This window comes from Jaculus jaculus, chromosome 7 (assembly GCF_020740685.1).
Source record: "Jaculus jaculus isolate mJacJac1 chromosome 7, mJacJac1.mat.Y.cur, whole genome shotgun sequence".
Lineage (NCBI taxonomy): Eukaryota > Metazoa > Chordata > Mammalia > Rodentia > Dipodidae > Jaculus > Jaculus jaculus.
Window position 1 is genome coordinate 140,733,257 of NC_059108.1, and position 12,095 is coordinate 140,745,351.

A 12,095-nucleotide genomic window follows, 5' to 3' on the forward strand; every position below is an offset into this window, starting at 1 on the left:
GACATGAGGCCGGTTTCGGCTGTCTCCTGCTTTATGGTCGGTACCAGCTATTGTGGCCAAGACCTATTTTTTCAGGTGTTGATGCCCTAGATATCCCAGGGACCATCCCCATTTGCACATGCATGAGTCTCCCTGGGAGAAGACTGCACACTTTGACCAGTCCTTGTCCAAATGTCCCCTGGCACTATCATCTATCTTCTTCCCTCTTTCCTGTGGCCTTCCAGGGGACAAGCGTGTGACCGGGATTCAGAGCACACTGGAGAGTGAAGGGATGAGCTCACTGTCTAGCACAGGAGACAGTCTGGGTACTCCGTGCATTCAAGACCTCTGCTAGCTCAGAAGCAGGGAGGGCCTCGCGGAGGAGGGAGCACGCGAGCTGCACTTTAAAGGACAGGAAGTGGAACAGATGAGAATGGGGATGAGGACAAAATCTGGGAGGGGGAGAGGAAATGGATGGCATAGTCTGGAAGCAGAAAATGATCTCTTTTCTCATAGAATTTTCCCATTCCTGGTTCTTAGCTGAGCTAGGATCAAGAGCAGAAAGAGCTGGGAGTATTTTGTGCAAACTTCAAGGTAATCAACCACATTTCCCCCAATTCACACATGAACTGAGGCCTGGGCAAGAGTGACGTGTGAAGGGAGGGGCCTGGATCTTGCATGAAAATGCCATGTCCCACTCTGGGTATAGTGAAGAGGGCTCAAGGCAGAGCTGGACTCAGAGTTGACTCGCCTCATAAGCAGACTGGGTCACTGGAGGGCATGACATGATAATGTCTAAGTTAGAAAATCTTCTCTTTCCTAGATCCACTGGAGGGTGCTGGAACCAGGGTATCCTGTCCTCTGTCACCCTGCCATTGCATATAGGTCAGCCATAGAGCCTAAGCCATACAAGCAGGAACAGAGCCTGGGTCTCCTGGGGTGGGGCAGGAATCTTATCCTTCCTCTCTCATGACAGCAACTGCCCTTCAGCAGACTCAGCTCTGGGCACCTTTCCAGGATGGAGGGAAGGGGAGAACCAGCGACCTTCACTTCCTTTGGTCTTAAGCAGCCTCAGCAAAACAAAGAGCAGGAGAGTAGAGATGGGGGAGGACGTGCAGTAGAGATGAGGGAAGACGTGCAGTAGAGATGAGGGAGGATGTGCAGTGGAGATGAGGGAGGATGTGAGGTAGAGACAAGGGAGGACGTGTGGTAGAGAGGAGGGAGGATGTGCAGTGGAGACGAGGGAGGATGTGCAGTAGAGAGGAGGAGGATGTGTGGTGGAGAGGAGGGAGGATTTGAAGTGGAGAGGAGGGAGGATGTTCAGTAAAGACAAGGGAGGATGTGCGGTAGAGAGAATGGAGGACATGCAGTGGAGAACAGGGAAGACGTGCAGTGGAGAGCAGGGAGGATGTGCAGTGGAGAGCAGGGAGGATGTGCAGTAGAGAGGAGGGAGGATGTGCAGTGGAGAGGAGGAGGATGCACAGTAGAGAGGAGGGAGAATGTGCAGTGGAGAGGAGGAGGATGTGCAGTGGAGAGGAGGGAGGATGTGCAGTGGAGATGAGGGAGGATGTGCAGTGGAGATGAGGGAGGATGTGCAGTGGAGAGGAGGGAGGATGTGCAGTGGAGATGAGGAGGACGTGCAGTAGAGAGGAGGGAGGATGGGCAGTAGAGAGGATGGAGGATGTGCACTGGAGAGGAGGGAGGATGTGCAGTGGAGATGAGGGAGGACATGCAGTGGAGAGAAGATAGGATATGTAGTAGAGGGAGAATGTGCAGTGGAGAGCAGGAAGGATGTGCAGTAAAGACAAGGGATGATGTGCAATAAAGACAAGGGATGATGTGCAGTAGAAATGAGGGAGGATGTGCAGTGGAGAGGAGGGAGGATGTGCAGTGGAGACGAGGGAGGATGTGCAGTAGAGAGGAGGGAGGATGTGCAGTGGAGACGAGGGAGGATGTGCAGTGGAGAGGAGGGAGGATGTGCAGTGGAGAGCAGGGAGGATGTGCAGTGGAGAGGAGGGAGGATGTGCAGTAGAGACGAGGGAGGATGTGCAGTGGAGACGAGGGAGGATGTGCAGTAGAGAGGAGGGAGGACGTGCAGTGGAGAGGAGGGAGGATGTGCAGTGTAGAGGATGGAGGATGTGCAGTGTAGAGGAGGGAGGATGTGCAGAGGAGATGAGGGAGGATGTGCAGTGGAGACGAGGGAGGATGTGCAGTGGAGAGCAGGGAGGATGTGCAGTGGAGACGAGGGAGGATGTGCAGTGGAGAGCAGGGAGGATGTGCAGTGGAGAGGAGGGAGGATGTGCAGTAGAGATGAGGGAGGATGTGCAGTGGAGACGAGGGAGGATGTGCAGTAGAGAGGAGGGAGGATGTGCAGTGGAGAGGAGGGAGGATGTGCAGTGGAGAGCAGGGAGGATGTGCAGTGGAGAGGAGGGAGGATGTGCAGTAGAGAGGAGGGAGGACGTGCAGTGGAGAGGAGGGAGGATGTGCAGTGTAGAGGATGGAGGATGTGCAGTGTAGAGGAGGGAGGATGTGCAGTGGAGACGAGGGAGGATGTGCAGTGGAGATGAGGGAGGATGTGCAGTGGAGAGGAGGGAGGATGTGCAGTGGAGATGAGGAGGATGTGCAGTTGAGAGGAGGGAGGATGTGCAGTGTAGAGGAGGGAGGATGTGCAGTGGAGATGAGGGAGGATGTGCAGTGGAGAGGAGGGAGGACATGCAGTGGAGATGAGGAGGATGTGCAGTTGAGAGGAGGGAGGATGTGCAGTGGAGATGAGGAGGATGTGCAGTTGAGAGGAGGGAGGATGTGCAGTGGAGAGGAGGGAGGACGTGCAGTGGAGAGGAGGGAGGATGTGCAGTGGAGAGGAGGGAGGATGTGCAGTGGAGAGAAGGGAGGATGTGCAGTGGAGAGGAGGGAGGACGTGCAGTGGAGAGGAGGGAGGATGTGCAGTGGAGACGAGGGAGGATGTGCAGTAGAAATGAGGGAGGATGTGCAGTGGAGAGGAGGGAGGATGTGCAGTGGAGATGAGGAGGATGTGCAGTTGAGAGGAGGGAGGATGTGCAGTGGAGAGGAGGGAGCATATGCAGTGGATCAAGGGAGGACGTGCAGTGGAGAGCAGGGAGGACGTGCAGTAGTGAGGAGGGAGGACATGCAGTAGAGGTGATGGAGGATTTACGACAGATGTGAAGGAGGATGTGCAGCATGGGTGAATGGAGTGTGTATTTGAGTCCACAGAGGAAAGTGAGTTGATGGCTTTATGTCATACACCTGTGGCCATTTTTTATTCCACTGCTTCCTGCACTCAAGTCTATCAATGGTAATTCTCATCACCTCCCTGAGCTTCAGTCTTCCCCTGTATCAAGTGAGGACTCACCTGTTTCATGTTTCCCCTGGAGTCTGGAGTGACTAATGGCACTAGCTTATAAAGCTTGCTGGCCCAGGTTCAATTCCTCAGTGCCCAGGTCAAGCCAGATGCACAAAGTGGTGCATCATCTGAAGTTTGTGTGCAATGTTCAAAGGCTCTATCAAGCCTATACTCTCTCTGTTTCACTCTATGTCACTCCTCCAAAATAAATAATTTTTTTTTTGTTTTAAAAAATACAATGAGCCAGGTGTGGTGGCGCATGCCTTTAATCCCAGCACTTGGGAGGCAGAGGTAGGAGGATCGCTGTGAGTTCGAGGCCACCCTGAGACTCTATAGCAAATTCCAGGTCAGCCTGGGCTAGTGTGAGAACCTATCTTGAAAAAAAAAAAATACAATGAGCCGGACATGGTGGTACATGCCTTTAATCCCAGCATTTGGGAGGCAGAGTTAGGTGGACCACCATGAGTTCGAGGCCACCCTGAGACTACATAGTAAATTCCAGGTCAGCCTGGGCTAGAGTGAGAACCTACCTCAAATAAACATAAATAAATAAATAAAAACAAAAAACTGCAGTGATATGTGGAGGCTACATTATGTCACCATTATGTCAGCTAGTGATTCCTGGTCTAGTGTCTGAGATCTCGGCCTGGCTCTGTTCACAGACCTAAACACACATAGCTACGTGCCACCCAGGCACCTTCCTACACTCTCCTGTTCTGTGACCCTGTTGTGGGGAAGGGAGAGGAGGGAGGGCATCCTTTATCGGAGCTGCTAATTACTATTCACCTCATGGAAGCAACTTGAACATGCAATGAAACACATGAGTCCAGCGCCTCCTCTGACAAGTTTCCCATGCTCAGACCCCACCAAGCCTCATGATCTCCGTGCAGTTGGGTGTGTTCCAGGGGTGCTCTGTAGCATTTCAAGCTCATGGCCAAAATCACTGCCACTCAGACATCCCTGTGGTGATGAGGACCCGGAATCAATAAATAGCTCAACCAGCTCCTTGATCAACAGGTCACAAGACATGCTGATCCCCTGAATCTCCAAAGACCTTACAGTACCTTGCTCCTGTGCCAAGGCCCCAGGGCCTAAGGCCATTGCTCCTCGGGCTGGGCACAGTCCTGAGAAGACTCAGGCTCCTGTCTCCAGGGCCGCCTCCGCTGGCCCAGCCACTCAGGGATGATGAGGGGACAGCTTGGCTTCACACTGGAACTTTGCCTGGCCTTTCTGTGTCTGATCCTTTGAGGACAACAGAGGCCCTAACCTGGCGGGAATGAAGGTAGAGGGCTATTTCGTAACTTACCCGCCCCAGCCTCGTGTTCCTAGCGTCCTCGGGGGCTGGTGCAACAGCGCAGTGGAAAGGGCAGCGAGAGCAAAAGGTGGGAGCTTAGGACATGTGGGTGTTTTCTAAGTGGACCCACACTTCTGCTTCCCTGAGGACATCACTAATGACCGGGAGGAGGCAGACGTGATGGTGAGGCATCCCGTCCCCTCTGCTCTAGGCTCTGCCTGTGTTAGTTCCAGCATCAGAGATGTAGCAGGGAGCATGGAAGCTTGGGTGACTATATCTTCTCACCCCTCCCCCCCGGCCAAAAGAAAACCTACAACTAAAGACCATGAAGTTCTGGCCTAAGGATGCCCTTGTGAAGAGACACCTCCGTTGGCTCTGAGCAATCCAGACGGAACAAGGACACATCATACTTCACGCATGATCCCCATGTTCATCTTGGTGACTCTTGTCCCCATCTCAGCTTTCCCTGTGGCCCCCAGTCCTGCAGGTGTCACACCAGCCAAGGCACAGCAAGAAAGTGGAGTCCTGTACAGACCAGCCAGGCTGACCGTGAGTGAGCTGTGAAAGCCACGGCCCTCCCACAAGAGGGCAGGGAGAGAGCGCAGGGCTGCAGTCAGGCAAGACAGGGCACTAAAAGCTGCTGATCTCACTCCGCTGCTGAGCACTTCCCCTAAGCGCTTTCATTACAGCCCTTCCCAGGGCAAGCTTGCCCGTGGCCTGGATGCCACGTGGATTCCCGCAGCCTGGACACTGTGCCAAGAGCACTCTCCATCCATTCTCACTATGGCTCTTCCGTCACTTGCTTCCCAGGAATGGCCAGAGGGGAGGATCTGTGGGGTTGGAGGGCTGGTGGGCGAGCCCAGGCCTGTAGGAAAACCCACTGTGCTCCTAGGCTCCAGCACCTCTGGGGTAGGAATCTTGTTAAATATGTCACTATTGGGGCTGAAGAGAGATGAAACAGCAGTGAGGGTACTTGCTTGCAAAGCCTAAGGACTCAGGTTCAATTCCCCGGTACCCACGTAAAACCAGATGCACAAAGTGGCACATGCTTCTGGAGTTCATTTGCAGTGGCTAAAGGCCCTGGCATGCCCATTCTCTGTCCGTCTCTGTTCTCTCTATCTCTGCTTGCAAGTAAATAAATATTTTAAAATATATGTTAACATCACAGACAGATGTGGATAGAGGAAGTGATGCTCTCAAGGGCCAGGGCACAGCTGGATGTGAGGCAGGACAGCCAGCCTGCCTTCCGGAGCATGGCAGGAGCCCTATGGGCACTAGGGAACAGGGTGCTTCCTCCATAGAGGGAGCAGCCGCGGTTCCTCCATCAAAGCAGGAAAACACAGGCTTCCATGCAGGCCACAGCCTCCAGGAATCATGTGTCCTGTCTGTGATAAACACTCATTTACATTCCCAAAGCCACCCACCCATCTGAGAAGGTGTCTTCACACCCAGCTGTCAGGTAGGGTAACTGGAAGCGGAGTGCCAGCCAATAGAGGCTCTTGGCCCCTCAGTTCTACAAGCCTGATTCTCCTTCTACAACCTGGGAGGGGGAGTGAGGAGCTCTCCTCGGACAGCTGGGAAGGACACATGCCACCAGCTTCCTGGAACGTGCCACACTGGCTCACCTCCTGGAGGAAGGTCCCAGCGGAGGTAACCGTGGGTGGCTCCTCTCTTCTCGGGCACAGTGCTGCCTGCCACTCTACGAGCAGCCGGCTCCCACCTGGCTTTCTGGAGAGCCTTTGCCACAGACAACTCCAGTGATGCCTGCTGACCACCCAGCGGTCCAGGGCAGGCTCTAGTCACTGTGGCCCAGCTCTGAAGGGCTTTTGTGCTCAAGGGCGTGTGTCTGGAAAGTAGGTAGAGGCGAGCCAGGTACGCGGTAGCACATCTGGGGAACTCCAGTCCAGATGTGCAGAGAGACAGGGTCCCCCGGCCTGCCGGCCCTCCTCCCCAGCTGTGTTCTCAGCCGCTCCTTTCTGAGCACTACTGCCTTTGGCTCATCTGACGGGCACATGGGACAGGCTGCTAATGGAGGGACATGCTGGGGCAGTAACCAAGTAACTCTGTTGCCCCTCTCCGAGCTTTTTGTTCTTGCCTCCCAAGTCACTAGAAAGCATGTCTCACAGGGAGGTGCCATACTGGGGGTGTCTGTCACCTCCACTTGTCAGGGGCTGCTCCCAGAGCTCACCTGGCAGAGCTGGGGCAGTTGTGGGGGGGGTGTGGATAAGACCTCTTCAGTCTGGCCTAAGATGAGCGACCTGGAACAACCCACTGTGCCTCAGTTTCCACATCTATACAAGGACAACAGCTGGCTCGGGTCTGAAATACTACCGCTGGCTCCCTACATCAGTTTTCCTTCAAGAGAAAGATGCGCGCCCCAGAGAAGAGGCGATAACCTGACGACAAGTTCACCAAGAGGACAGCAGAGGCAATGGACTCCATGTCTTCTGGGGACGCAGTTAGAGAAAACAAGGCTAACCCAGGAGGGCAGCTGAGCAAAGGCCCCTGACCCTCCTGCTGAAGGAGAAAGTCCCAACCTCCTTGCTCCCCTCAAAACCGTCCCTTCTCCAAGCAGCCTGGAAACTTTCTCTGGGTCTCTGTCATAGCTGGCACGTGGCACAGGCAGTGGGGAACTCCCTCAATGGGAAGCCATCTCTCATTCCTCTCCTGAACCCACAGGGGGGGCACAGACCCCTATCTAGGTGAACGGGTCTCTTGGGCAATTTCTTTCGGTGCCCAGACACTTCCCACTCCCGGAGAGGTCCACACAGAAGCGGCAACCCCACGCAGTCTTCAGAGACCAGGAAGGGGCACTAGGAGTGGGCTTCCGCCAGATTGGACCAGGCAGGGGTCTAGAGAGCAAGAGCAGCCCCTTGCCCTTCCAGAGAGCACGGAGGAGGGGGAGAAGAGCTTAGCCGTCAGGACCTCTGTGGACCTGTCAGGTGACCTCAGTCAAGTCTCAGCATCCCTGGACCTCAGTTTCCCTAGGATCTTCATCCTAAGTTTTTTTTTTTTCTTGCTCACAAAGCCAAGGTGAGATTCGAAACAAGATTCTTTCTTTGAAAAACATATGTGGGGAACGTCATCCTGTGCCCCTTGGGGGCCTGAAGCCCAGGCTGCCAGCCCTGGATGGGACCCCACCACCAGCCACCAACAGTACAGCCATGACGTTGTCATTACTGGAACACGGTGAGCAGACCGCCTCCTCCTCTTCCTCCTCCTCCTCCCATTCCTGCCCAGGGTGAGTGGGAGGCAGAGCCCCGGGGAGTCCCAAGATGGGTGGGGCGGGGGTTTCTAGAGAGGTAATTCCCACCTATTCAGGCAAGAGGATGGGGAACCCCAGGCAGGCCTGCCTCCCTCGCACCTCCATCCCATGAAGACGGGCACACGCCTGGGCACAGCCGGTGGGTGCAAGGCACTGGTGGCGCAGTCTTCCCCACCCCCATCCCCCCCCCCGCAGCCGAGGTCGCAGAAAGGCCGGAAACAGCCATCCCTCCCCATCCCCTCCCACCCATTCCCCCCCCATCCAGGACCCGGATTCTCGCACCCGCGCGCTCACCGCATCTGCGCCCCCAGCGCCGCCGCCGGCCCCGAGCGCGATGCTCCAGCGGCTGCGAGTGCTGACAGGCCACACGCTCCCTACCTGGGAGGAGACTGCCGCGCGGTCCTCCTCTCCCTCCTCCTCCTCCTCCTCCTCCTCCTGGGCGGCCGGGTGAAGCCAGCTCCACCTGGCAAGGGACCGTCAGCAAATTCCCCTCTGCATCACGGCGGGAGCAGCATCCTCCGGGCTCCTCCCAGCAGGAGCCAACCTTGGCCCCGCCCCGCGCTTCTCGGACCTGCCCTGGGGCTGGATCGTCGGAGGCAAAGATCTCTGGGTTCGGCCTCAGAGATTCCTATAGAACGCCCCCCCCCAAGCCCCCGGCCCCGCAAATGCACAAGGCTGCCGGTCCCTGGCCGCAGCTTGCTTGGTCGGGCCTGGGCAGCTGCCCGGTCCACCCCACCCTCTCCGACGCCCGAGGCCTCGCAGTCCCGCTCGCCAGACACAAAGCAAGACGCGCAACCTGTCTGCCCAAGGGGGCGGCTCTGCCCCGCCCGCCCCCGGGACCACCCGGTGGCTGGGATCCACTTCTCGCTCTTTCTTCCCTAGCAAAAAGAAAGATAGCTACAGATTGGCCACAGCCCCGCCCAGAGGCACAGGGGAGCGAACTGAATCTGGCCCAGTTTGCCCCGAGCCACACTCCTCAAGTGGGTCCCGAGTTTCGTCAAACCACTACCTGCCCGGTTTAAAAGATTGGTTTTGACCCTGGAGACAGATGTCAGGTGTTTGTCCCCCAAAGATCAATATGCAATGTAAGGGTCTCTAGTCAACAGCCTCTCTCTTTCCCAGGTGGTACCTAGCATATTTATTTAACAAGTGATTTATTATGGAGACCTCTTAGTACAGTAGCTAATGAGATAGGAACCCCTACTGAATAATGTTTTATCATGGTAAGATATTGTCAGTATTGTTCACAATATGATTAAAAAAAAAAGCCACAGGGGACGTAGTGTAAGACACTGTTTTCATAAACAGCAGCCCAGTACCTGGTATCACCCCAGTTATGTCTCCCAATGCTGTCGACCTGTCTGCCTCGCTCCTAACCTTTCACCCTTTAGTTCTGACCCAGCCACTAGACATCCCATGAGAACCCAAGGGTGAGCCACTAGATTGGCCAAGTCCATTCATGCCTGCTCACTCATTCATCCACCACTCATTCATTAATTCATTTATTCATTCATGGCGTAGGAAGGCTTTTGACCATCACTGATTCAACTGCAGTAGGGGTCTGAATTCTAATCCTGGCTCTGCTGTTCTCACACTGAGCTATCTTCAGTAGCTCACTTGATTTTTTAAAAAGTTTTTTGATTATTTTTATTTATTTATTTGACAGTGACAGACAGAGAGAGAAAGAGGCAGAGAGAGAGAGAGAGGGAGGGAGGGAGAGAATGGGCGCGCCAGGGTCTCCAGCCACTGCAAACGAACTCCAGATGCTTGCATCACCTTGTGCATCTGGCTTACGTGGGTCCTGGGAAATCGAGCCTCTAGCTGGGGTCCTTAAGCTTCACAGGCAAGCACTTAACCGCTAAGCCATTTCTCCAGCCCTTGATTTTTTAAACTTTGTTTATTTTTATTTATTTATTTGAGAGTGACAGAGAGAAAGAGGCAGAGAGAGAGAGAGAGAGGAATGGATGGGCACGCCAGGGCCTCCAGCCACTGCAGACGAACTCCTCACGCGTGTGCCCCCTTGTGCATCTGGCTAATGTGGGTCCTGGGGAGTACAGCCTCCAGCCTTGAACCTCAAATCAGGGTCCTTAGGCTGCACAGGCAAGTGCTTAAGCACTAAGCCATCTCCCCAGCCCTCTTGATCTTTGTTTGGCTCCTGTCTCCTAAAGATGAGAGGGACAGGACTAGTTGGGGTCTAAGGCTGTGTGCTCTAATACTCTTGTGGCACTACTCTAAAAGCATTGGTAGGCACAAAAACAAGCCAGGTAAATAATGACTATAAGTGTTTAAGAACTCTGGATGGAGCTACGGGAAAAGTTCAGCCTGGAAGCTGCTGGCTTACAAAAACCTGCTGGTGGGGGTTCAATTCCCCAGGACCCACATAAAGCCAAAGGCAAAGCACATCTGGTACTCATTTACAGCAGCAAGAGACCCTGGCGCACGCGCGCGCACACACACACACACACACACACACACACACACATTCAGGTACACGTGCATGCACATAAAAAAAATTATAAAGCTCAATAATTTAAATAGGATAAGATAGATCTCAAGATGCCTAGATTCGAGGCCCAGCTGGGCAGTCTAAATATGGGACTTAAGCTCTCTTTGCTGTGCGCACATGCGAAATGGAGTGAACAATGATGACTTGAAAGAGTGGACAGGGGTTCAACAACTGCTCTGTGGACATAGGCTGCTATCATTGCTGGTGTGTTAGGAGAGAGCGGAACCTGGACAGGAGCAGCTTCGCCTCTCCTCCCCTGTGCCCTAATCACAGAACCTGCTGCTACTGCAGGAAGAGACGCTCTCGGGTCCACTAGCCCTGGAGGAGTCCTCCACGAGGCACCAAGCACACGACGCAGGAGATCAGCCAGAGACGCAGTGGCAGGGAAGGCAGACAGGGAGGGAGGAGACATGTACACTGCCAGGTGGACTGCATGGTGGTGGAACCAACCAACTGCACACCAACTGCCCAAGGGAAGTGCCAAGGTGTGTGAAAATGACTGATGGAGGACCTAGCCATTTGTTCACAATGCATGTTGCACTGAAGACCCTTTTTTCAGCTCTTTTGTACATTTGTGTGTGTGTGTATATATATATATATATATATATAGAGAGAGAGAGAGAGAGAGAGAGAGAGAGTCTCACTGTAGTCAAAGCTGACTAGGAACTTACTCTGTAGCCTTAGGCTGGCCTCAAGCTCACAGTGATTCTCTTGCTTCAGCCTCCCAAGTGCTAGAACTGAAGGTGTGGGCCACCTTGCCTGGCTTGAAGATGCTTTAAATGCTGGGTTAGGGAGGATGTGCTCTTGTTGTAGAGACAGGAGGATCAGGATTTCAAGGTCATCGTTGGCTATGTAGGAAGTTCAAAGCCGGCCTGGGCTACGTGAAAAGCAGAGAGAGAGACTTGCACACCCAGAAAAATCTCAGTTTTCTGAAGTGATGCTTTTCTGCAAGGGTCACAAAGCAAAGATTTGGATCCCTTGCTGTTTCTGCTCTGCTTCACAAGGCACTAAGTCTCCTTAAGGTCAGATTATACTTCCTTCTTTGTGTTTCTAGTGTCTACAACAGTCCCTTTCTCAGTAAATCTTTTTCCTGGCTGTGGGCATGAAGTCCACATTCTCTTTGATGATACAACTGAGGATGGCCCATCAGCTGATTTAGGATAATGATCAGTGAAATCATCCGAATTCCCTACGGTACCCGTGAAGACCTCCTAGCCAGGGCACCATGGGTCCCTTAGTGGCTCTGGAAGCTGGCCCATGCTACCTAGAAATTACTGTACCAGCCACCAGCCACAATCACCTGGGCTCCTGAAGGTTGATGTGCACAAAAACACTCATTGCAGGATTGCTTGGCACAATCACATATGGTGTTCATAACAGTAGGTCACCCATCCATGCGGCCCAGATGAAATGTTTGGGGACAGTCAAAATGAGAATGAGGGCTGGCAAGATTGCTCAATGATTAAGGCACTAGCCTGAAAATCCTAAGGACCCAAGTTCAATTCCCCAGTACCCATGGTGGCACGTGCATCTGGAGTTCGTCTGCAGTGGCTGGAGGCCTTGGAGTGCCTATTCTCTTTATCTGCCTTTCTCCCTCTCAAATAAATAAATAAAATGTTTTTAAATGAGAATGCCAGGCTGGAGAGATGGCCTAGAGGTTAAGGAGCTTGCTGAAGCCTAAAGACCCAGA

At 53.7% G+C, this 12,095-nt stretch overlaps 1 protein-coding gene across 5 annotated transcripts in view; it reads right to left on the reverse strand.

Annotated features, from left to right (window-relative positions):
- The window catches only part of Tmem63c (transmembrane protein 63C), a 73,071-nt gene extending 64,761 nt beyond the window's left edge, over nucleotides 1–8,310 (reverse strand). For 2 of the 5 annotated variants that reach the window (XM_045154975.1, XM_045154979.1), the window contains exon 1: nucleotides 8,194–8,271. The gene's annotated coding sequence lies outside the window, so the exon portion shown is untranslated. The other 3 variants (XM_045154976.1, XM_045154978.1, XM_045154977.1) reach the window with 3 other exon arrangements.
- Nucleotides 8,311–12,095: the final 3,785 nt, after the last annotated feature.